At 38.6% G+C, this 25,334-nt stretch overlaps 1 protein-coding gene across 6 annotated transcripts in view; it reads right to left on the bottom strand.

Moving 5' to 3' along the window:
• Positions 1-25,334, bottom strand: part of Plekhf2 (pleckstrin homology and FYVE domain containing 2) — a 55,297-nt gene that overhangs the window by 7,604 nt on the left and 22,359 nt on the right. Inside the window, exon 1 of one of the 6 annotated variants that reach the window (XM_004850134.4) lies at positions 13,991-14,128. The exons of 1 other annotated variant lie outside the window; for it this stretch is intronic. The gene's annotated coding sequence lies outside the window, so the exon portion shown is untranslated. Of the gene's footprint in view, positions 1-12,336; positions 12,532-12,864; positions 13,003-13,536; positions 13,675-13,765; positions 13,877-13,990; positions 14,129-25,334 lie in introns of those variants that run through there. 4 more of the 6 variants (XM_087190637.1, XM_087190638.1, XM_087190634.1 and 1 more) reach the window with 4 other exon arrangements.

The raw sequence follows: 25,334 nt of genomic DNA, 5'->3' as shown, positions 1-25,334 counted from the left end.
TAGTATTTCGCTAAAGCAAATACTTTTCTAAGTTTGACAGTGGCCCGCATAAATACATTTTATACTGCAAATTACAAACACATTTATTTTTTTCAATAATGATGTGTTTTATTATCCTTACTATAATGATAATGGCAGCCCACTTGGTTGATTTTACTAATGGACTGTGACCTATATACAGTATTTGAAAACAATAGGCACACAAAGCCTAAGGCTTGTGGCTTTAAGATTCCTTTCCATTATCCTTCTTGGTTCTGAAATATTTTCCGTGTGTGTCTGACACGAAAAGGACTTAACTAGAGGACTCTGAAAGAGTACACACATTCTATTCTACACACAAACATGAAACAGGAGGAAGGAGAGGAGGGGGAAGAGAGATGGACAAAAGGGAGTGAGGGAGAGAGGAGTAGGAAGACATTATCAAATTGGAAATCAAAATACCCCTGTTTGTTGGCAGTACCTAGTATTGAGCCCAGGGCCTTCACAATGAGCTACATCCTCAGCCTTTTTTCATAATTTTTACTTTTTATGACTTTTGAGAGAGTCTTGCTAAGTTGCTAAATTCCCCAGGCTGGGCTTCTACTTGTGATCTTCCTGCGTTACCCTCCCAGAGGTTGGGATTACAGGCGTCCACCACCAAACTTGGCTAAAAATACTTTAACCTGTTACTGCTAGATACCTTGAAGCAACATTCTTTGGTAAAGTACTATAGATCAGAGCACTACCCTTTGACTCAAGGTCTAAGCAGAGCCTGGGCCCCCACCCCCAAAAGGCCAAATCCGAATTTACTACACTAGGTGCCCTAAGCAGTAAGAATTCTCAGTTTTGGTCCTTTTTTTTGTTTTGGTATTGGGAACCGAACCCAGAGACACTCTACCACTAAGCTACATCTCTGGCCCTTTTAAATTTTATTTTCAGACAAGGTCTTGGCCTGGAAACTTCAATCTTCCTGTCTCAGTTTACAAAATAGCTGGGATTACAGACATGTGCCACCATGCTGGGCTTCAAAGACTTCTTCAGAGGACTAGAATCCAAGATTTCTTAGCCCCACTAGGGATGCAGGGGTGCAGTCCCCTCCCCACACTTTTTTTTTTAACTTGCTTTGTTCTTTTTTTTTGCAGTCATGAGGACGAAACACAGGGCCTGCCCATATTAGGCAAGCACTCTACCACTGAGCCACATCCCAGCCCCTTTTGCATATTTTACTCATAGAGGGGCAAGGAAAGAGGAAGCAGAACTGCAAAAATACGGCCCGATTTGAGTACTACTACTTTTACTGGGAAGGAATACCAGAAAATACAGGAAAAGCCAAAAAAGAAAATGTTTCCATCCCTGACAAGAATGACTTCTTTAGGACAAATTCCAAGAAGTAAAATTCCTAGGTCACAAGGAATAAAATGTTTAAGATTCTTGCTACCTTTTACAAAATTTCCACTGTGGACAGTAACATTAAGCAGCACAATCACTGTCCATCTTTATAGTTGTCAGTGTTCCCAGGCAGAGCAAAAGTATCTCTTCCCAGGGATTCATATTTTCTTTTATTACCCAGTAATTCTGTAGGTGCCTCCTCACAAGAGGCTACATTTTTTTCTCTTTTTTTAAAAAAAGATGGTTACATTTTGCTGCCACTTTGAATCTACCTTTTTTTTTCTAATCAGTTAATGCTGTTGATAGGAAAACTGTATATATGTTTCTTTTCATATCCAGCCACTTCAAAGAACAATATTTAAAGTTTTCCAATTGATATTCTTTGTCTTCTTGTACCTTCTTTTCCAGCAAATAGTGTCTGGCAATCTTAATTCATGTTTAAAATGTAAGAACTATGGCAAAAGCATATCTTTTATAAAGTTAGCTTTTATATCAATTTAAAATAAGCAATCAAAGGTGTCAAGTCATGTCCTTCACAACTGCAGACAAGAAGAACTGTATTTAAATTGTTTGTGCTCCACCCAAGTCCTTTGATAAATCTTGTTTTTAAAGTAGTATGTTCAGCTGGGGATTTAGCTCAGTGGTTTCACCGCCTGCTGTGCAAGCCCAAGGACCCATGTTTGATCCCCGGTACCAAAAAATAAAATAAAATGAAATAAAATAAAATAAAATAGTATGTTCATCAGTGAGGTGTCTACCAGCTGTTAAAAATGTAATACTAGAAGAGACAAAAATTCTTTTTAAAAAAGACAAAGGATTCTATTTATAATTGACAAGAGACCCAACTGTCATAGACTTCTATATCCCAGTTCTGCCCAATGAAAATCAATACTTCTTATCTTGTCCTTGTGAGTTTAAAACAAAAACTCATCTAATTTATTTCTTACACACACTCATGGTATCTGGTATCAGTAAGTTTCAGTATTCAACTGTGCATGATGGTAGAAAAACCAATGAATCATGAACCAAAAGACCTGGATTCTAATCTTGGCTCGGACACCAGATAAGTGACTTCACAAAAAGAACTTTACTGATCTCTAAAAAAAAAAAAAACAGCAGCAGCAGCCACCAAGCCTACTGCCTTGAATAAAATAAACTAAAATCTTTATTGTCTTTAAAATGACTCTTTGATAGCAAATGGGCCATATTTCTGATTTACAGCAAGCCTTATTTGCCTACAAACTAGTTTTTAATCTAACCTGATAACATTTTGATAAACAGTAATCAAGAGTTTAAAATTTGTGTTACTTCTGAATTGAGACTTTACAAAAAATGTAAAGGGAGAGGGAAAGACCAACAGGAAAGTGAAATAAAAACAGATTTAGGGCCGGGGATTTAGCTCAGTGGTTCCACTGGCTGCCTCAGAAGCGCAAGGACCTGAGTTCGATCTCCGGTACCAAAAAAAACAGATTTAAAAAGAAAAGTGCATGAAAGAGATGAGTGAGAGAGCTAACCCTGATCTGTAAGTTTTGCATTTATGTTGTTTCATTACATTTACAAAAACCATTTTTTAAAAACATCAGAGATAAAAGTGTAGCTTAATGTAGAAGGCCCTGCACCCACCATCCCTCTCTCACTGCACACTAATAGCAACAAACTAGCAGGGGCACCTCCTGCCCGGGTAAATGTGCAGTATTAGAGCAGCTCCTCCTCCTCAAAGCATCTTTGTCAAATGAAGAAATATTCTGAGCACCTACCATTTGCAAGAGACAAGACAGTTTTAACTTTTAATAGTTATAAAATCTAATAACCAAAATAATATAATCAAAGAATTCTAGGTAAGAATCTAAATAAAATATTAGGATGACAGTGCAAAGAAGAAATACTTGAAAATTTAGCAAAATTAATTCAGAATTTTTGTAAATTTTACTATCCCATCAACAAGAATACAGTTTTCTTTGCCCTTTTCCACCAGAATTTCTGCCACTGTGACAAACTAATCAGAGTATGCACTGCAGAAATCAATAGTTATAAAAGAAATAGGTTCATTTCTTAGGCAAGAAAAATTACTCTATTTTGTTTAAACTTATCAAAGCTGAACTGAGAAGAAATAAAACTTCAAACCTTTGAATCACATATAGAAAGAAGCTACAGTTACTTTTTTAAATTTCTGCTAAAACATTATAGTCTCAGGCAAGAAAGGAAAGAAAAAATTAGCCAGGTGTGGTGGCACAAGCCTGTAATTACAGTATTTGGAAGGCTGAGGTAGGAAGATTCAAAGTTGAAGACTGGCTTGGGGTACAACAGTGAGACCTTGTCTCAAAATACAAAAAAAGTAAACACATTTATTCAGCACCTACACATATTCACATTTTACTCTTTCATTTAATAATCTGAACTTTGTTAAGTGAAACTATATCCATTTTACAAAAAAGTAAATTGTCATAAACTAATTAAGGAATTTTCCTAGGGCTTCACAGTTTTTCTTCTTTTAAAATACATGTTCTTGTCATTGTACCTTGCTACTTTCAGAAAGATTTCAGAAATACTTCACCCTCATGAACCTTTACTATGTACTTGGGAATAGTGACTGGCGAATTAAAGAGAAAAAATTTTAAACATATGGTAATAAGAATAAACTATATTCGAAATGACTCTTCAAATATTAACAAGAAGCAAAGAAAGTAAAACTATGACTAATTTAGGATAATCAGTAAAGACAGTTTCAAGTAGGTTAGGTTTGACAGAGAAACCCATCATGGCACATAAAAACTAAATAATAGTTGAAGATTTCAGAATATTTGGAAAACCAGAAAAACCACATCAGGGAGCTTTAAGAAGTGTCTTTAGAACCACAGGACAGTAATATGGACCCAGTTTTGGACAAGTCCTTTAAGTACAGTGGGCCCTCAAGTTATGACCAGCCTGACATACGAACAACTTGGGTTATTTAGGTTAATGGAAGATTCACCTGCCTCTTGTTATCTATAGCATGTACCCAGGTAAACATCCAGACCTCAGCTGTACTGACTTACAACCATTGAGTTAAAACCAGCTGTCAGAAACCAAGCGAGTTTGTAAGTCAAGTGTCCACTGTATTAGTTAAGTCATCTCTTACATAAGGCAAGATTAACATTTTTGTAACTATAACTATGATCAGGTAACTCTCTATTCAAAATCAGATACCCAAGCTAAGAAAAATTAAATCCAAAATCCTTAACCTGATGTTCAAAGCCTTTCACAGTCAAGTCCTAGCCTATTGCAATTTATTCTCCAGTTCTACCTCTGTATAGGTTCTCTTTGTGATAGTAAAACAAACTAGCACACCAGTATATGCTCTGGGCCTCCTTCCTTCCTATAAGGTCAACACCTTCTCCCTCTCTTGCTTTTCCTTATTTGCTGCAATCTCATTGGTCTATCAAGATGCACTCAGTTCAACAAACTCAGAGCCAGATACTATTTGATTTTTAAATTCTCATACCATTTTATGGTATCTATAGTTTATGTTCATAAAAATGTGGATATCTGCTTATTCTCAACAGATATGGAGGTTCCTGAAAACAAGAACATTATATACTACAACCTTGTATTTGGGACAGCACCTACAAAAACATACATGCCATCAGTGTACACTGAGCTGAATATGATCAGCAGTTAGAAATGGCAGCAGCTTCAAAAATCTGAAGTTTGCTGAAAATTTAAGACTTCACTACTAATTTGTTGATTTTCACATATAGAAAAGAACAAAACAAAACAGGAACTACACGGTACACATCAACTGCTTCACTAGATCCACAGATTTTAAAATCACAAGCAAACGTCGTAGTTCATTTAACTATATCTTTTTTTTTCTTTCGAGACAGGGTCTCACTATGTATTTCAGGCTGGCCTTGAACTCATTATGTAGCCCAGGCTAGCCTCAAACTCACTGTGATCTTCCTGCCTCAGCCTCCCAAGTGCTGGGATTACAGGCCTGGCTTTCATTTAACTATGATATCTAATTCTTAAGTATTGAGAATGGCAGAGCCTGTTTCCTTTCTTTTCTTAAGAAAAAACTCAAATCTCATGATAAAAGACTTTTTTTCTCTCTTCAAAAGCACAGCTGTTTGGTTAGTAAATGAAAAATGATGAGTGCATATTTCTATCATCAATAAAATTCAGATTTTAAAAACTGCATCATTTGAAAAAGTATTTGTACAGGGGCAGCTGAACAGTGCTAACAGCTGTAAAGAAAACACTATACAATATTTGAAAAATGAAGCACCATTAAAACACTACTGTTAGAACTGGTTATCCTATCATACCCATCACAAATTTTCTTTAATATCATTCAAAATAGTTTCAATCTGCTCATTACATTCAAAGCTTTAGGCTTGATAGGAAAAAAAGAATGAACCAGACACTGGGAATTAAGATATATACTACAAGGTTTAATATAAAGCACAACGATGTTAAGTGCTATAATAAAAATATCAACTATTTTAGTAAGGAAGCAGAAGAGGAAAGAATAAGGACATGGCACGGAGAATGTAGTACTTGAACACTGAAAGAGTAGGTGAAATTTTGAAAGACAAAAAAAATGGTGAGTAAAAGCACAATGCTCTGGAAGTAAAAATATGCTAAACCAGGATCCACTTGTAAAGTTATTGCAAAAGTAGAGAAAGTAATGAACAGTCTGAAGCTTGAAACAGAATTAGAATAAGGTCAGATGCAGGATTACAATGACTAACTGGATAGAAAGAGTACAGTTAAAATTAATTCCTTGGTTTTAGTCTAAGTCATATGGGAACAAATAAAAAACCATTAATAATTTTCAATGAATTCCAAGTACCCAAACATTTACTGTATTGACTACTTGCTAAGTGCAAGGGAGTAATAACATCTGAAAAGAATCAAAACTAAAATCTTTGTGAAGAGAAAGACAGCTATATTCTCCAGTTTATATAGGCAAGTACATTTAATTCCAATGTATTTCTTGAGGGGGTTTCCTGGTTGTTTGTTTGTTTGTTTGTTTGTTTTGGTACTGGGGATTGAACTCAGGACCTTGCATTTGTGAGGCAGGCGGCAGCATCACTGAGCTAAATCCCCAGCCCTCAAGTGTATTTCTATAGGAAGAGAATGACAGGTGTAATTGACAAGGAGAAAACAAGAAAGGGCTTTGGTACCCTTGTGAAAGGCTATGAACTAAAGAATATGATTAACTCAAATCAGGGCATTCAAAGTAAAACAGCAGAGGACAAACTAAAACAACTATTTAATTTAAAAAGAGCGATGAAAGTCCCAGACCAAAGGAGTTGATCTAGTTGAGCTGTGATGTAATTTTAACTAAGTGAAACATCTATTACCAAATCTTAAGGAACTACAAATGTAAGGGCCTTAAAGCAAAAGGAGTAGGGTTACACTATTTTTGGCATGGCTCAAAGGTAGACGATGATGCACAATCTATTACCGAGAGAGACCAGGCTGGAGGCGGCAAGGCCAGAAGATACAGTGGTAGAATAAAAGTTTGGTAAGACAGGAAGGTGACAAACTGCAAAATATACATGATTGAATAGTTCAGAATTTATTATACAAGCACCAGAAGACAAAGATTTTTAAATAGGAAACTATTAACCAAAACACAGAAGCATACACAGGATGGACTGGAGAGAAGCAGACTGAAGGTAAGAAATCAGCCAAGAGTATTACAACAGTCTCCAAATGAAAGATAACAAAAGCCTGAAACACAAAATTGACAGCAAAAATGAAAAGGGGAAGATGGAAGTAAGAAAGATTACTGAGGAATAGGATTTATGAAGTATGTGAATGAAAACTGAACTGTGAGATGACTTCAAAAGTTTTAAGTGTAAACCACTGTGCATGGATACTAGCTTTGAGGAGAAGAAATCATTTTGAGACATACTTCTCTTGAAGTCCTTCATGATATAAACAAGACAGTCATCTTTCACAGAGATGCAAACATAAGCACAGAGTTCTACAACAGAGAGAGATGTGGTAGTCAGCTACCTAGAGATGCTAGCTGGGACTAAACTTGGGGGCCAAACCTAGTTTAAAAACCAGAGAACCACGGGAAGCAAGAATAGCAGACAAGAGAGAAAAAATGAATCTTTTTAATGTGCTTTCATGTCTTACAACTCTCAGAGACTAAGTTAATTAGCCAAAAGGCCACGATAAGCAGGGGAACATGGAAAATTTGAGGACTAATGGTAATATATGATAAAATATTTCAGAAAGCTTGATCTTTGACACTTAATTTTTACCCATGCAAATTTATCCTGGAGAAATAAATTAAATGAGGGGAAAGGAGAATACATATAAATAAAATGCTTTCTCTCTGGCATTAACTCTAGTAGTGCAAAACAAAACCTGAATTTCTAGTCATCAAGGAATAGTTATATTATGAAAAAGTTAACTATCGTAAAGGAAAACATTGTATTACATATTTTAAACTTCCACATGGGGGAGGAGTATTAAAAGTCAAAGAAAAGTACTTGTAAAAGAGGACAAAGGGTCAATACCACCTGACACACACACACAAGGGATTAAACAACACAGGGCCTTCACAATGACCTACAACTCCAGCCCAGTTTTAAATTTTTTTTATCTTAAAACAAGGTCTCAGTGAGTTGCCCCAGCTGGGCTCAAACACACAATTCTCCTGCCTCAGCCTTTCAGAGTGCTCGGATTGCAGGTGTGCACCACCACACCCAGCTCACCATTCCTACAACTCCATAAGAAAAAGAAAAAAGTTAAGATACAGATGGCAATTTCAAAGGACAAAATAACCGTAAATAGAAAATGCTGGCTCTCAGTCATAATTAAAGGAATGAAAACGTTAAATAATATATTATTCACCTCTTTAAGATGTAGGGGAAAACAGGTACTCATATTCTTGACAGTATTTACACAACATTTCTATTTCAAAGAATATATACAAAAATACTAGATCAGTGTACAAAACTGTTCATATGATACTCAATGCAGCTCTGAAAAGCCAAAAACAACCTAAATACTTAACACTAGGAAGCTAATTAAATATATCATGAGCCGAGGATTTAGCTCAGTGGTTTCGCCGCCTGCTGCGCAAACCCAAGGACCTGAGTTCAATCCCCAGTACCAAAAGAAAAAATAAATAAATAAATATATCGTGGCATATCCATGGATTTTTCAGGCAGCTTTTAAAAGAACACTGATTAATACTTAATGTGGAAAGTTGTTAAAACATTTTATTAAATAAAGGTTTCTAAACAACATATATAGTATAAACCTATTTGTTTTTTAAAAGGCTAGAGAGTTACATGCCAAAGTTAGTCCTGGCTATTTAACAATGAAACACAATCTCTCACAGCCAAAGAAAAAAGTTTTAAAATTTAGGAACAGCCAAGCATGGTAGAGCACACCTATGATCCCAGCACTTGGGAGGCTGAGGCTAAGGACCACCATGAATTGAAAGCCAGCCTGAGCTACAACAGTGAGTTCAAAGCCAGCCTGTCTCAAAAAAAATAGGAACAAAATGTAAACAATGTGTAAGATTGTGAACAATGTGTGAAAGATATGTGTGAAAAGTAAAACACACTACATGTAAAATAAAATATGAATAAAGAATATAAAAACCTTTCTGATTGAGATGAAACTCATGTGAAGAATTAAAGACAGTTCCACTTCCGAACGAAGGAAGAAAACAAAGAAAACAGATGGAAAGAAGGGCCGGGGATTTAGCTCAGTGGTGCCACCGCCTGCCTCGCAAGCGCAAGGTCCAAGTTCAATCCCCACACCAAAAACAAAACAAACAAAAAAAACAGATGGAAAGAAAACAGAAAATTCATTATCATAAAATCTCAAACATTGTTGAAGGAAGTAAGATGGTCTGTGGAGAATGAAAAGGTAATAGAGAAACTAAGTCAACTTATAGGTAAGAAAAGTAACAGAAAAGAGCTAGTACACAATCATGAGGAAAACAAATATGTAACAGTCACCACAGTATGACTCTGGGAGGTGTGGGGCACAGACAGAAGTAGAAAAAGTAAGTGGTAATACTCACAGGTTCAATGCCGGGGATTTAGCTCAGTGGCGCAGCAACTGCCTCACAAGTGCAAGGTCCTGAATTTGATCCCCAGTACCAAAAATATATTTACAGGTCCAGAACTGATCAGTTCTCTATTTCCTGGCCTCCATGAGGTATTTGTCACAGAGATAGCAAGCTGGCAGTCCCTCTGGTTATGGCTAAAGTTCTTTCCCCTTTGGTTTTTTTCTTGATAAAAAGTAGCTGGAGATTTTGGGGTCATATGAAAGAGATGGATTCTCAGCTCTTGTGACATTTGTCACCTTATCGAAGGCACTAGTTTTCTGGATTCAAAGCATCATCCAAAATGTCTGACTTCTAGTTAAGAGCCCATTTGCCCCCAAAGGAGCACTGGGGACACTGAGGGTTTATACCTTTGGGGCAGCCTGAGACTTTGCTGATTGATATGATAAGGGAAAAAGGAGAATCTTCAAGCTGCTACCAGGCATGACACATGCCATTTCTACCCACATGTCACTGGACAAAATAAGTCACATAGGCACATCTAATTTCATCAGGATGAAGATGTGTACTCCTACCCCAGCAGAGTAGACTTCAGGGGATCATGGCCACCATGATCACATGGCCAATACAGACAGCTCACAACAGATGCTCAAGAATTCCAGCACTGGATGGTGGATCCAAAAGATGGGCCAATGTTCAAGGGACCACTGGCTTTATCAGCAACACATGCCAGCCTCTCAGAAGCTGTAGGGTTCTCCCATGGCGACTGTTTCTGGATGCTCCTGAGGATACTTCTACCTGTGGCTGCTCAAGTCCTTTATATAAATGGCTTGATGCATATCTTCCCATGTACTTCAAGACATCTCTAAATTACTTATAGTACTTAATACAATGTAATGCTATATAAATAGTTGTTTAGGAAATAATGACATGGAAAAATGCCTTTACTCAAAAAAAAAAAAATTGATCAGTTATATCCATCAAAGGTCAAGGACAGAAGAATCCCAGAGACTGAGAGGCTGAGGCACAAAGATCAAAAGTTTGAGCCCAAGTTAGGCAACTTAGAGAGACACTGCCTCGAAATGAAAAAAATAAAAAGGGCTGAGGATATAACTCAATGCTAAAGCCTGGATTGACTCCTCACTACAGCACCAAAAAAAAAAAAAAAAAGAGGGCTTATGTAGTGCTAGAATAGTTAGAATATGAACTACAGAGATCAAGGTTGAAAAAAAGACCTGGGAGGGACGGGAGATGATAGTGAGGACAAAGAACTGCTCCACCAGATATGATAGAAAAGAGAAACAGCAAGCTAGCCTTTATCCCTGTTTGGTCCCAGGGATTAAGACTTGAGGTAGAGTGGCTCTGAAAGATGACAAGATTAAGTATCAGGTATACACGCAGGTTGTTGATACAGAGGTGAAGCTCACTGGAGTTAGTGAACCCTAGTTTCAAATGTGGCCTTTCTGGACAGAAATGAATGTAACTATTATTTAATTCTATGTACTTCACTTTCTTCACCTGAAAATACATCCTTTATAGCAATCTGGCTGACACTTAACCTCTACATTTTACTCAACCACAAAATGAATAGAATAAAGAAAGGGGGAGGGAATTAAAGATTTTTTAACCCTGGCCTGCACATTCAAATCATGAGTGCTAAAGAAAAAAGGAAAAAGAAAGACTGGGCTATCTATGCTCTGACCCCCAAATTCTGATTTATTTATTCCAGGCTACAGTGTAGCCATCAATAGTTTTAAGAAGCTCCACAGGAAATTCTAATGCCCTGCCAAAGTTGAGAACTGAACTAGGTATTTCTAAAGGCGGCTTCCCTTTTAAATTTAAAATTCTGGGATTCTTTACACCTTGTTCATTTTTTAAAGTAATACTATCAAGTACCAGGCACTTCCACAAACATCTTAGTAAATCTTCACAACCACCCCGTGCCACAAATACTTCTGCGTCCACTTCATAAATGTCTCCAGTGAAGCTTAGAGAAGTGAAGCTCAAGAATTGAAAGCTAGCAAGGGGCAGAGCCAGGCCTTTCAGTTTATTTGTTCCAGTCCACCTTACACACGACTTGCTTTCTTCCCAGTACATCAAAGCAACTATCTGAATGCCTTTTATTTTCTCCCGAGGAACTCCCCATATTATGCACACTAGCATGTGGTTTACATAGGAGAAAGTTATCTTGGGTGAGGGCATAAAATTAATCCCAAATTCTACAGTTAACAGAATTACAGAAAACTTTAACCTAGAGAGATTTTGCAACTTAAATTAACACCAAAAAAACACATCTATGAAGGTTTTTTTTTTTTTTTTCAGTTAAGTCAGCATGCATATTGCTTAACAGCAACCAGCTCATGTATAAAGCTGGTTCTCAAACTATCAATAGAAAAGCAACTTCTATATGCTTTCCATTAAGCAGAGCATTCTAAAAAAAATTTTTTTTTCGTACCGGGGATCAAACTTGGGTCCTTCCGCTTGTGCTTGCACAGCAGGCAGCAGCATTCCAAAAATGTTAAGACAATTTTGGCAAAACAAAAACTGATAGGACAATAATGAGATTTGTCCTATCAAAGTGCCTAAACATAAAAATGATCTTCAAATTTTCCAGGCATTAATATTTCCATCAAAGTGGAACATTCCAATCACACTTTAAAATTATAATAATCCTTTTATTAAGCCAAGGCCTCTCTTCATTCACCAGTGATTATACTTCAGTCCACTGATCTTCTTGGAAATTTCACAAATATCCAAGTTCTGTACACTCAGACCAAAATTCATTGGGTTACCAAGGTAAATTCTTGGCGGGGGTGGGGGTGTCCAATCAATTGGTGGACTTACTGGAGTCTATGGCATGTAATATGGAGAAAAAGACTACAGAGAAGAGGTTTAACAACTGTATTTATGGAATTTATAATAAATTCATGAAACATATTTACAAGAAACAAACGTCTATGCGTGCATCTATTCAAATCTTTCCAGAGCATCTGCTATGTTCTCAGCTTGCTAGGGATAGGCAGGCAAATCAGACCCAATGTGACGCCAGCTGTCAATCAAGAAGGTGTTACTACAGATCTATGCAATGCTTTTGATGAATCCATTCCTGAGGAGAGAAAGGGCGTGAAGAGGAAGAACAAGGTAGAAATATTTTAACCAGTACAGGTTAAAGTAAATATTTTTAAGAATAAAATCTTTATACAAGAACCAAACAAGGAGAACAGAGACAGTGCCACAGGAATAAGTTATATATAAACAAACTTATGCTACAGGGAAAATGAGAAGGCTTCCGAGTCATCAGACCTCTAATATCAGCTTGGCTGCTAAATTTGTGAAATAAATTAAGTCAATTCATCTCCAACTCAGTTAACAAAAATAAATACGTTAAAGGCAACTGACAATAAAACAAAATGGACTTTTAAGAACTAGGAAAATCGGCAATCAAATCTAAGCAGAAGGTATATTTTTACCTATTATGGAGTCAAAAGAGAAGTTCTCCAAGACTTGGTTTAGGGTTTATTGTATTTTTGGTTGAGTCTTTTCAACTCACTTAGACTTTTAAGGTTAAGATGCCTTTAAATAATTTATATTCATTTACTTGGGTAATTCATGCTGAATCCTTATTTTCAGTCAGTACACCAGTTTTTGTTTTTCAGGCGATTACATGTGCTTTCCAAATAAGTAACTTAATACCATTCACCTTCCAATGTTGTCATGACTCGAAGAGATTAAAAATAGAAGCCTTTGTTAATACTGAATTAACCTGAGGACCCCATGAGCTATTCGAACACAGTTAAAGGGAAATGCTCAGAACATGATAGGCACGCGCCTTTAAGGAACCAAAAGGAAAAACGAAACGTCAAGATCACTTCGCCTTATTCTTAAGAGAACACATGCCTAGAAGTCCTCAGTCAAAGCTTAATGAGTCTTTTCAGCAAAGTAATACAACATAGCAAAGAAGGCACTTCTCAGCCGCAGGTACTGTGCGAGTCCGGGGATCACTTAGACTCGGCAGCGGTAACCTCACCAGGGCTCGTTTCCCTTGCACGTTCGCCCAGCAAGCAAGGCTCCTCTGGTTACACTTTTTACAGAAAAACAAATTCGGCAAAAGACTGAAACTTCTTAAGGCCTCCAAAAGATACCGTGTAAGTCACCGCCCCTCGCAGAGAAAACCCTGCGGTGCCATTATTCATCCCTAGTCGCACAGAGCACGCCGTTCAAGTTACAGTCCAGCGTCCGCACCGACGCCAGAGCCCGCAAACTTTTCCGACAGAAACGTGTGGCGGCCCCGAGACGCCACTGGCCGCGGCTGGGACCCCAGCCTGAAGCCCAACTTCTCGCCGGACTCGGGCGCCGCGCCGCGGCCCCTACCCTCTCCGCGGGCCCCTGAGGCGGCGGCAACAGGCGACGGGCGCGGCCAGGAGCGCCCGGTTTCTCACAGACCCCAACATGGCGTCGGCCGCCGCCGCCCGCGACGACGACACCTCCCCGCGCCGCGGACAGCCCCCGGACCCGGGGAGGCGGCGCCGGGAAAGTTCCGCCGCTCCCCTCCCCGCCCGCCGGCAGCCCGCGGACCACCAACCCGGCCGCACCTACCCAGCCGGGCGCGGGCAGCGGCGGCGGCGCCGAAGGTCCTACTCCTCCTCGCTGCGGACGCCAGGCGCGGGCTTTGCCCGTCCGCCGCCCCGGCCTCGAAGGATGTATGTAGCTCGCGGCCCGGCGCAGCCAGCGGGATCCGGACTGGGCGGGCGGCCGGCCGGCGCAGCCGCTCGCAGGTGACACCCCCGCCCCTCGGGTCGATCCCCACAACGGCCACCCGGGCTGGCCTCTCCCTAGCGCGCGCACCGGCGAGCCCCCGCCCACACGCCAGGCTCGAACGCGCGAGCACGAGCAAGCCCACCCTCCTCTCTCCCCGCCCTTTCTCCCCGTTCCCTCTCCCCGCCCCTCCCGCCCCTTGCGTCACGCTCGAGGGGCGGGGCCCTGGGGGAGGCCACACCTATCCGGGCAGCCTGTGGGGCGGGGAGGGAGTTTCCTCCGCGTTATTACTGTGACGCTCATTGAGAGCTGTGGTGTGTGCGTGGGGCGCAACTCGTGAGTGCTGGCTCGGAGAAGCCCTTGGAAAGGACACTGTTCAGCTGTCACCGAAAGTTCTCAGGGACGTTGGAAAACTGAAAGGAAATCCCCCTCATCCTCTCGCACCTCTCCCCGGGGAACCTAGGAAAGGCGGGCTTTGGACACCCGAAGGCGTCAGGACAGACAATTGTTTGCTAGTCCCGAGTAGCAGCTCCAAGATCCTGGCCAGCGTCGCTTTGCTCTTCCTAAAGCCCCTTCTTCCGTACCCCACATGGTTTTAAGTGCATACCTTACAACTCTGGTCTCTCCCAAACTCCTCTGGCGACACAAAACCTCAACCACCTACTTCATACACCTAAAAACTAGTGATAGTGTACCGTACAGTGTTAAACGTGCCCTCGTTCGTTTACACCACAATACCTGTTTGCTAAACGCTCTGGAGAGTATTTGGGAAGAGATCAAAGCTACTAGGGAGAGCCAAGGAATGGGGCCGGGGCAGAAAAGAATGGCATATGCATTTAAACAAGAATGTGTGTGTAGATGGAAATTGGAGTTTGATAAATTTTGTATTTACGAGATTTTTTAAACTTTGAATACTGTTGTATTAGAACCACTACCAACCAAGCTGCGGACAAAACACCGAAGGGAAATAGGCAGGTTTGGGTTCTGCCTGTTTTCCACTTGCACTTCCATCTGGAGTTCTCCAGGCTTTCTGTTTCACATCCTCCCCTATTTCAGTGCCTCTGAAACAAACTAATTTTTAGTTTTTTTGTTAGTAGCTGGAACAAAATTGGCAAAGATGAGCCCTTTTTTAATAGAGAAAGTTATAGGATCATGATCACATACACAATCTTTACATAGTTTAGCTATAAATTTGAATGTGGGCACATTCAAATGTTGCTAGGACTCCTGTTTCACCTGTCACCTTACTCCATCTTCATTCAGTCTCATCTTCATTGGCATGAACACCAGTTTTTCAATGGAGAAAGAGCTGGACTAAAGTGTAAAATCCCTTTAAATTTTGAAATTAGGAATTGGAATATCTGATTGGTTGCCCAAGGTCTCATGTTGAGCATTAGTCATCAAACATTTTTAGTCACTCACAGATATCAATAAAAGTGTTCCCCTCCTCCAAATACCTTTCTTTAATGCAGAAGCAACTCCAGACATACTCAGTCACCTCATCTTTGACAAAGGAGCCAACCATCATTGGAGGAAAGATAGCCTATTTAATAAATTGTGTTGGGAAAACTGGATTGCAACCTGCCAAAGATTAAAACTAGACCCATACCTATCACCATGCATTAAACTAAAATTGAAGTGGATTAAAGATCTAAATATTAAAACAGAAACACTAAACTTGCTGGAAGGTAAGTTAGGTAGAACTCTTGAAGACACTGGCATAGGAAAAGACTTTATGAACAAAACCTCAGTATCACGGGAACTAGCACAAAGAATCAACAACTGAGATCTCATTAAAAAGCTTCTGCACTGCAAAAGAAACCCCCAACAGAGCTAACAGACAACCTACAATGTGGGAAAAAATTTTTAGCAGCTGTACCTCAGACAAAGGACTACTATCTAGAATATATAAAGAATTTTTAAAAATCAGACCTCCCCAAATTCAAAGACCCAGTTCAAAAATGGGCATCTGAAATGAACAGACATTTCTCAGAACAAGAAGTAAAAGCAGCAAATGAATATATGAAAAAATGTTCAACATCACTGTTCATTTGAGAGATACAGATGAAAACAACATTAAGATTCCGCCTCACCCCAGAAAGAATGGCTGCTATCAAGAAATTAACCAATAACAAATGCTGGCGGGGGTGTGGGGAGAAAGGAACCCTCCTCCATTGTTGGTGAGAGTGCAGACTGGTGCAACCACTGTGGAAGTCAGTATGGAGATACCTCAAAGAACTAGGACTACAGGTCCCATTTGACCCAGCTATTCCCCTGCTGGGTATCTTCCCAAAAGAAAAGAATCATACCACAGCGATATATGTGCACCCATGTTTATAGTGGCACAGTTTGTAGTAGCTAAAGCTTGGAAGCAGCCCAAGTGCCCATCAACTGGAAACTGGATAAAGAAGATGTGGGGTTTTTTTTATAAAATGGAGTACTACTCACCCATAAAGAATGAAAAACTAGAGTCATTTATAGCTAAAGGGATGCATATCGAGGCCATACTCTTAAGTGAAATAAATAGGACACACATGTATAAATACCAAATAGTTTCTCTAGTGTGAGAAACTGATAGTGTAAATAAGGGTTAAAATGATTAAAATGAATAATTGATCATTTGAAATAGGAAAGAAGGTCCAAAGGTGTAGGAGTGAAGGGAGGGGAAGGGGAAAGGAAAGAAGGGAAAGGAAAAATTATGAGAAAAGAAAAAAAATGGAAATGAAATCTATGTAAATAGGGAAGGGCACACAGGAAATGGAGAAAAAATAAGAATCAAGATACATCATGTACAGGTACAAACACCCAATGATAAATGTAAACATGTTGTATACCTAAAATGTACCAATAAAAGAATTGAAGTGGGGGAAAAAAATACCCTTCTTTAGCTCACAGTAAAGTACATAGATGAAGCCAGAATTACTGTACCCAAAATCTTGGCTTTGCCAAGTATTACCTTACATTCTTCATTTGTAAAATAGACTAATAAAAATATCTGCCCCGTTGAGTCATTATGAAAATTAAATAAGTATTTTTAAGCACATTCCTGCATATTAAGTGTTATTATGTGTAAAATAAATTACTTAACATATATGTAGTGTATATGTGTTACAGTTTATACCTATATGCTCCCCCAAAGCTTTATGAGATCAGAGATGGGGCTTGTAGAAGGCAATTTGGATGATGGGGCCCCTACAGCAAGCAGTCTCGGTGTTAGGAGGTGGTACCTGGTCAGAAGAAGTGGTCACAGTAGGCATGACCTGAAGAGGTAACCTATCACCCTTCTTGGCTCTGCCCTTCTCTGTCTGCTTCCCTGCTACCATAATGTGAGCAGTTTCTCCTCTGCTCTCCCTCTGTGCCATGCTAAGCACGGACTGAAACATGAGCCAAAGTAAACCTCTCCTCCTTGAAGTTGGGGGGTATTGGTATTGTATCCCCAGCAAAGAGGAAAGTGACTAAGACAGCATATATATATACACACACATATTTTACTACAATTTTCCTGTTGGGTGTTTAATACTGTACAACATACAAAAATCAGGAATAATGATTTAAATAGATGGCAAGGTATGTTTTCTTTCTGCAGCCTACATATTCTGTGCCCTCCCTGGAATGTGCACTCCACAATTTGAACACCATTTATTTAGAGTAGTGCTGACAAATATGGTAACCATTAGGCACATGTCTTAATTAAAATTTAATTAAATTAAAATTTCAATTCTTTAGTCACATTGACCATGTGACCACTGGATGATGCAGATATAAAAATATTGCCATCATCACAGAAACTTCTATTGGATGGCATTGACCAAGTTGAACAAAGTAAGAGGTTCAAAGTTACTGAAATGGAAACAAAACAGGAAGATGACAGAGTGTTGAGCAGCAGCAAATCAGCCTCTCTGAGATTTGGAATCCAGATGCTGGAATATAGCAATGTGGGGAAGAGAAAAATGTGGGAAGGTCCCCAGGACCCAGCAAGGACCAGAGGCAAGAATTACAGCCCACAGGAAGAGTGACGAGAGGGACCACAATACAGAAGAGGAGGTCCAGCTCGTGGCATGAGGAGTCAGCTCAAACCTACAAAGGCACAGTGACTACTGGTGATTCTAGAGGCCTCCACAGATAACACACCAGAGGAATGGAGCAGTGGATGCTGCAGACTGCAGTGGCTAGTTACTGATTCCAGTCCAATTCAAACATCGCCAGGAGAGGGCGATTGGCCAGTTGCCATTTTGGAAAGGGGCTTACTGAACTTGAGACTGAGAGCAGCAGGGGGATGACCCCATCTTAGGGTTCCCAGTGTCGGAGTGAGGTGCAGCCATGGGAGACACCCAGGATCAGGGAGCTGAGCTCAAGCTGGCAGGAGGCACCTGGATGGAGTGTTGCTCACAGCCAGACACCAGGACCAGCCTGAACTCCAGTGGAGCTGAAAAAGCAGGCTTGCTGAGATTATCCACCACCCCATCAGAATTCTGCTGCAGGCTTGCTAGGATCCACCAACATGGATCTGGGCTCTGTCTGCCTCCTTTGTCTACCAGTGACATCAAAATAATGTCCTAGGGTCAGGAATGTAGCTCAGTTGCACTGGCGCCTGCCTGGCAAGCGCAGGGTTCTGTGTTCAATCCCTGATACCAAAAAAAGAAAAAAGAAAAACAGAAGCATGTCCTACAGTAAACATTTTTTCTTCCTTTCTTTGATTTTTTATTTTTATTGATTATTCTTGTTTTTATATGAATGTGAACATTGTTTCTAGTTTCTTGCTTGCTTGCTTGGTTGCTTTTTTGAGACAGAGTTTCACTATGTAGTTCAGGCTGGCCTTGAACTCATTATGTAGCCCAGGTTGGCCTTGAACTCACAGTAATCCTCCTACCTCAGCCTCCCAAGTGCTGGTCCAGTTTTCTTTTTGTTGTCTTGCTCTGTTCTTGTTTCAATTTCTTCCTTCTTTCTTTTCCTCCTGTCTACTTTAACAGTTTCCCAAAGCTTACATAATCTTCCTCTGTCCCTTGACTGTGCTTCTAATCTCTTTCTCTTCTTCTATTTCTCTATTTTTTCTACATACATTTTTTAAATTTTCTCCCCTGAGGGTAAAATCAACATATTTAGGGGATATTTACTATACAAAATTTTCTAGTTTGTTTTAGATTTTGATATATAACTATAATATTCTTCATATGGTTAAAGGGGGCAAGTTAATAGTTACCACATTTTCTAGGCCGTGCTTGATGCTATTGTTATTACTGATTGTACTTATTTAGCCAAGGTGACATAGTTCTTCTAATCAGTTGTTCTTCCTTATATGCCAAGACTGAAATTGCCTGAGGGTCATAAACAGTACTATAGGCCAGTGCTAAAGAACCAGGGGCTAGGCCAAATAGGCAGCAACTCTTCATCCCCAATAAATTGAAGAGGTAGGATCTTGCAACAGATTCAAAAGCTAAAAGGAAGCTACACTTAGAATACAAAATTAGAAGATATGGAAGCAAGATGCAACTCTAGACTTCCAGCTCACCCAAGGCAAACCCAGAGGGCAGTGAGGTGTAATAATTTGAAAGCCACCCACATGAACTCTCTGAAATGGTAACAGCAGAAGTAACAAAACAGAAGAATGAGGCTCTAGAAAAAATCAAATTAGAAATGATTTCTCAGATAACTTAAGAGATGATGACCATAATCAAGGACATGCTTAGTGAATCTAGAGCAGATACAGATTTTTTTTAAAAAAAATAGAGGACCTTAGGAAAATGATGGAAACCATGAATGCCCAGCATAGGAAAGAAATGGAATCCATGAAACATATTCAAAGAGATATCCAGGAGATTAAAAACTCTATGGAAAGTATGCACAGAAAAATCAACCAATGTGAGGACAGAATATTAGACTAGAAGACAGGTTTGTGGTTACCAATCATGAAAAGAAAGATTTCTTTAAAAAACCAGAAGACCTGATACTCATGTAAAGGTACAAGATCCCAATGATGAATGTAACTGTATTTTATACCTAAAATGTACCAATAAACTTAATGGGGAGGGAGCAAAAGACCATGAAAAATCAACCCAACACCTGCTAGATGATGCAAAGAAGAAAAACATAAGATTGATCAGAGTCAATGATAAAGCAAGAGATAGTGCAAATGACATAAAAACCTGTTCACAGAACTAATGGCAGAAAACTTTCCAAGCATGGAAAAATAATTTGACATACAGATAAATGAGGCATATAGAACTTCAATAAGCTATAATTAAAAAACATGCACCGTGGCATATAATAGTCAGGATTCCAGAAAATGAATGAAAGAAAAGAATATTAAAAGCTGTTAGAGAAAAGAAATAATCACCTATAAAGGAAAGCCCATCAGAATCATAGCAGATTTCTCAACCCAAACCCTTAAGTCAAGGGCAGCTTCAAGACCTCCAAACCAGACTGATGTACCCCACAAAACTATCTTTCAAAATTGATGGAGAAATAAGATACTCCCATGACAAAGAACACATGAAGAAATTCAAGACCAGCAAACCAGCACTTCAAAATGTTCTGAAGGATATTCTAGAAAGAGATAACAAAGACTACAACTCCATGAACTCCAATAGAATGAATCAACCAGGCAAGGCAAGCAGTTAAAAAGAAAGAGAACCCAACAAGAGGCAAATAATATAACAAGAATAAGTCAATACATATCAGTTATAACTATAATGTAAATGGTCTCAATTCACCAACCAAAAGAAATAGACTGGCAGAATGGATTAAGAAATAAGATACAACAATATGCTGCATACAAGAAACACATTTAACTCGAAAAGAAATTCATAAACTGAAAGTCAGCAGATGGAAAACAATACTCCATTTGACAGGAGTAGCTCCGATATTTGCAGACAAAGTGGATTTCAAGCCAAAACTGATCAAGAGAGACAAAAAAGGTCATTAGATACTTGTTAAGGAAACAATCCAAGAGATAGAGATAACAATCATAAATATATATGCATCAAATACCAGGGCACCCAACTATATAAAACAAATATTAATGGATATAAAAAATCAAATACTAATACAATTGAAATGAGGGAACTCAATACCCCACTGTCACAAATAGATCAACTAGACAAAAACTCAACACAGAAATATCAGAAATGAACCAAACTTTTGAACAAGTGGACTTAGTAGATATCTATAGAATGTTCAACCCCACAACAACAGAATATACATTCTTCTTAGCTGCACATGGGATGTTTTCCAAAATAGACCACATACTATTTCATAGAACATGCTTAAGTAAATTAAAAGGAATTGAAATTATCCCATGCATATTATCAGACTGCAGCACAATGAAATTGGAAATCAATGGCAAAAGAAACCACAAAAACTTCATAAACACATGGAAATTAAATAACACCCTCATGAACAACAAAGAATCACAGATGAAATTACAGAAGAAATTAGACAGTTTCTACAATTAAACAATAACTCCAATACAACATACTGGAACATATGAGATGCAAGGAAAGCAGTCCTACAAGAGAAATTTATAGCAGTGAATTCCCACATCAGAAAAACAGAGCAAGGTCAAATGAACAACCTAATGTTGAAACTCGAGCTTCTAGAAAAAGAAGAGCAAGTCAAGCCCAGAGCTCTTATGAGGGAGGAAATTATAATGATCAGAGCAGAAATTAATGCAATTGCGATAAGAAAACAATACAAAGAATCAATGAATTGAATTGACAAACCCTTAAGCCAACCTTATCAAAAAAAGAAAGAGGCCCTTGGATTTAGCTCAGTAGCACCGTGTCTGCCTCAAAAGCACAAGGTCCTGAGTTTGATCCCTGGTACTGAAAGAAAAAAAGAAAAAAAAAGAAAAGACTCAAATTCCAATTAGGAATGAAAAGGATGAAATCACAACAGATCCTGCAGAAATCCAGAAGATCATCAATACCTACTTTGGGAAACTGTATTCCAATAAGATATATGGAAAGCACAAAAGAAATGGACAGATTCCTAGATACATATAAATCACCAAAGCTGAATCAAGAAGACATGAAAATTATTAATAATCCAATATCAGTAAATGAAATTGAATATGTAATTTTAAAAAAAGCCGGGCCAGGGATTTAGCTCAGTGGTTCTGCCACCTGCCTCACAAGCACAAGGTTCTGAGTTCAATCCCTGGTACCAAAAGAAAAGCCTACCAATAAAGAAAACTCCAGGCTCTGATGGATTCACTACTGAATTCTACAAAAATTTAGAGATCTAATGCCACTACTCCTCAAACTCTTTAATGAAATTGAAAGAGAAGCAATATACCCAAACTCATTCCTAGAGGAAGCTATTCCCTGACATCAAAACCAGAGAAGGAGCCAACCAAAAGAACTATAGGGCAATCTCCCTAATGAACATAGACACAAAAATCCCCAATATGATACTGGCATACAGAATGCGGTAAATCATCAAGAAGATTATACACCATGACCAAGTATGATTCATCCCAAGGATGTAGGGATGGTTCAACATATGCAAATTAATAAATGTAATACACCATATTAACAGAATCCAGAACAAAAACCACATGATAATCTCAATAGATGGAGAAAAAGCATTTGACAAAGCCCAACACACATTCATGATTAACAAAAGAACCCTACAGAAAATTGGAATAGATGGTCTTTATCTCAATCTGATAAAAGCCATCTATGACAAACCAACAGCCAACATCATACTAAATGGTCAAAAACTGAAAGCTTTTGCCGGCGATATACCTCATTTGCACAGTGCCTGCCTGGCAAGCATAAGGTGCTGAGTTAGATCTCCAGCATAAAAAAAACAACTGAAAGCTTTTACTCTAAAATTAGGAATAAGGCAAGGATGTCCACTATCACCACTCCTATTCAATATAGTTCTAGAAACTTAGCCAGAGCAATTAGACAAGAGAAAGAAATAAAAGGAATAAGGATAGGAAAGGAAGAAGTTAAATTATCATTATTTGTGGGCGACATGATATTGTACATAGAAGATCCCCAAAAACTCCACCAAAAGACTTCTAGATTTAATGACCAAATTCAGTAGCAAAACTGGATTCAAAGTCACCACTCAGAAATCAATAGCATTCCTGTACCTCAATAACAAACTCACTAAGAGAGAAATTAAGGAAACCACACCTTTTACAATAGCATCAAAAAAAATGAAACACTTAGGAATCAATCTAACACAGGAAGTAAAAGACATTTGCATTGAAAACTACAGTACTCTGAAAAAGGAGAGCAAAGAGGATAGCAGAAAATGGAAAGACAGCACTTATTCTTGGGTAGGAAGAACCAATATAGTGATATTGGGCATACTTCCAAAATTGTTACACAGATTTAATGCAATCCTGATCAAAATACCAATGGTATACCTCACAGAACTAGAGAAAACAATCCTACACTTCATTTGGAACCTGAAGAGAACTAGAATAGCAAAAGTAATTCTGGGCAACAAAGGCAAAGCAGAGGGTATCACAATCCACAACGTAAAGCTATACTACAAAGCTACAGTGATTAAAAACAGCATGGTACTGGCAAAAACAAAAACAAACAAACAAACAAAAAACCCAGACTTGAGGATCAGTGGAACAGATTAAAAGATACAGAAAAATCTCCAAACATACTCAGCCACCTTATCTTTGACAAAGGGGCCAAACACCTGCCCTGGAAGAAAGACAGCCTCTTTAATAAATGCTGGAAAAACTGGCTTTCCATATGCCAAAGACTAAAACTAGACTCATATCACTCATCGTGCAAGAAACTAAAATAGAAATGGATCAAAGACCTAAATGTAAAAACAGAAATACTTAATCTGCTAGAAAATAGAATAGGTAGAAATCTTGAAGATATAGGTGTAGGCAAAAACTTGATGAACAAAACCCCAATCAGGCAGGAAATATTACTAAGAATCAACAACTTGGAGCTCATCATACTAAAAAACTTTTGCATATCAAAAGAAACCACCAACAGAATGAAAAGACAACCCACAGAGTGGGAAAATTTTTTTCCAGCTGTTCCTCAGACAAAGAACTAATATCTAGAATATATAAAGAACTAAAAAAAAAATCAGACCCCCAAATTTAAAGGTCCAAAATTAAGCATCTGAAATGAATAGACACTTCTCCATGAGGAAGTAAAAATGGCAAATAAATATATGAAAAAAATGTTCAACATCACTGGTCATTTGAGAGATGCAAATTAAAACACCACTGAGATTCCACCTCCAGAAAGAATGGCTGCTATCAAGGAATCAACCAATAACAAATGCTGGCGGGAGTGTGGGGAAAAGGAAATGTTCTCCACTGTTGGTGGGAGTGTAGACTCGTGCGACCACTGTGGAAATCAGTGTGGAGAGTCCTCAAAAAACTAAAACTAGGGCCAGGGATTTAGCTCAGTGGTTTCACCGCCTGCTGCTCAAGTGCAAGGACCTGAGTTCTATCCCCAGTACCAAAAAAACCCCCTCAAAACTAGAGGTTCCATTTGACCCAGCTATTCTCCTTCTTGGTATCTTCTCAAAAGAATTAAAAGCATCACACCACAGTGATATATGCACACCCATGTTTATAGCAGCACAGTTTGTAATAGCTAAAGCTTGGAAACAGCCCAAATGCCTATCAACCAATAAGTGGATAAAGAAGATGTGGGGTTTTTATACAATGGAGTACTACTCTGCCATAAGTTGGATAAACTTGAGATATTTCTAGGTAAATGGATCACCTTGAGACCATACTCTTCAGTGAAATGAGTCTGACATGTCTTTAAATATTGCATTGTTTCTCTGGTATGAGAAACTGAATGGGTAAATAAAGACCAAAATGTATAATGATATTGTGAAATAGGAAGAAAATATTCAAATGGAAGGTGGAACAAGAGAGGGGATGGGGAAAGGAAGGAAGGGAAAAGGAAAAAAAGAGAATAGAAGGAAAAAATGGAAACAGCTTTTGTAAATAAGGAGAGGAAGAACAGTTGAAGGAAGGGGAAGGAAAGAGGAAAAAAGAAAAATCAAGATATATTATGTACAGGTACAAATTCCCTATGATTAATGTGATCATTATGATTATCTATAATGTACCAACAAAATTATTTTTAAATGAATTTTTTTAAAAAAATTTTTTTAAAAAGAAGTAAACCAAAAAATGTCACTGAAATGCAGTAGGATCAAATCCTGATTCAGACCT

Source organism: Heterocephalus glaber, unplaced genomic scaffold (genome assembly GCF_053883595.1).
Source record: "Heterocephalus glaber isolate CG9 unplaced genomic scaffold, H.glaber_assembly_v1.0 deba00001555, whole genome shotgun sequence".
Lineage (NCBI taxonomy): Eukaryota > Metazoa > Chordata > Mammalia > Rodentia > Bathyergidae > Heterocephalus > Heterocephalus glaber.
This window is presented reverse-complemented; position numbering and strand designations above follow the sequence as displayed.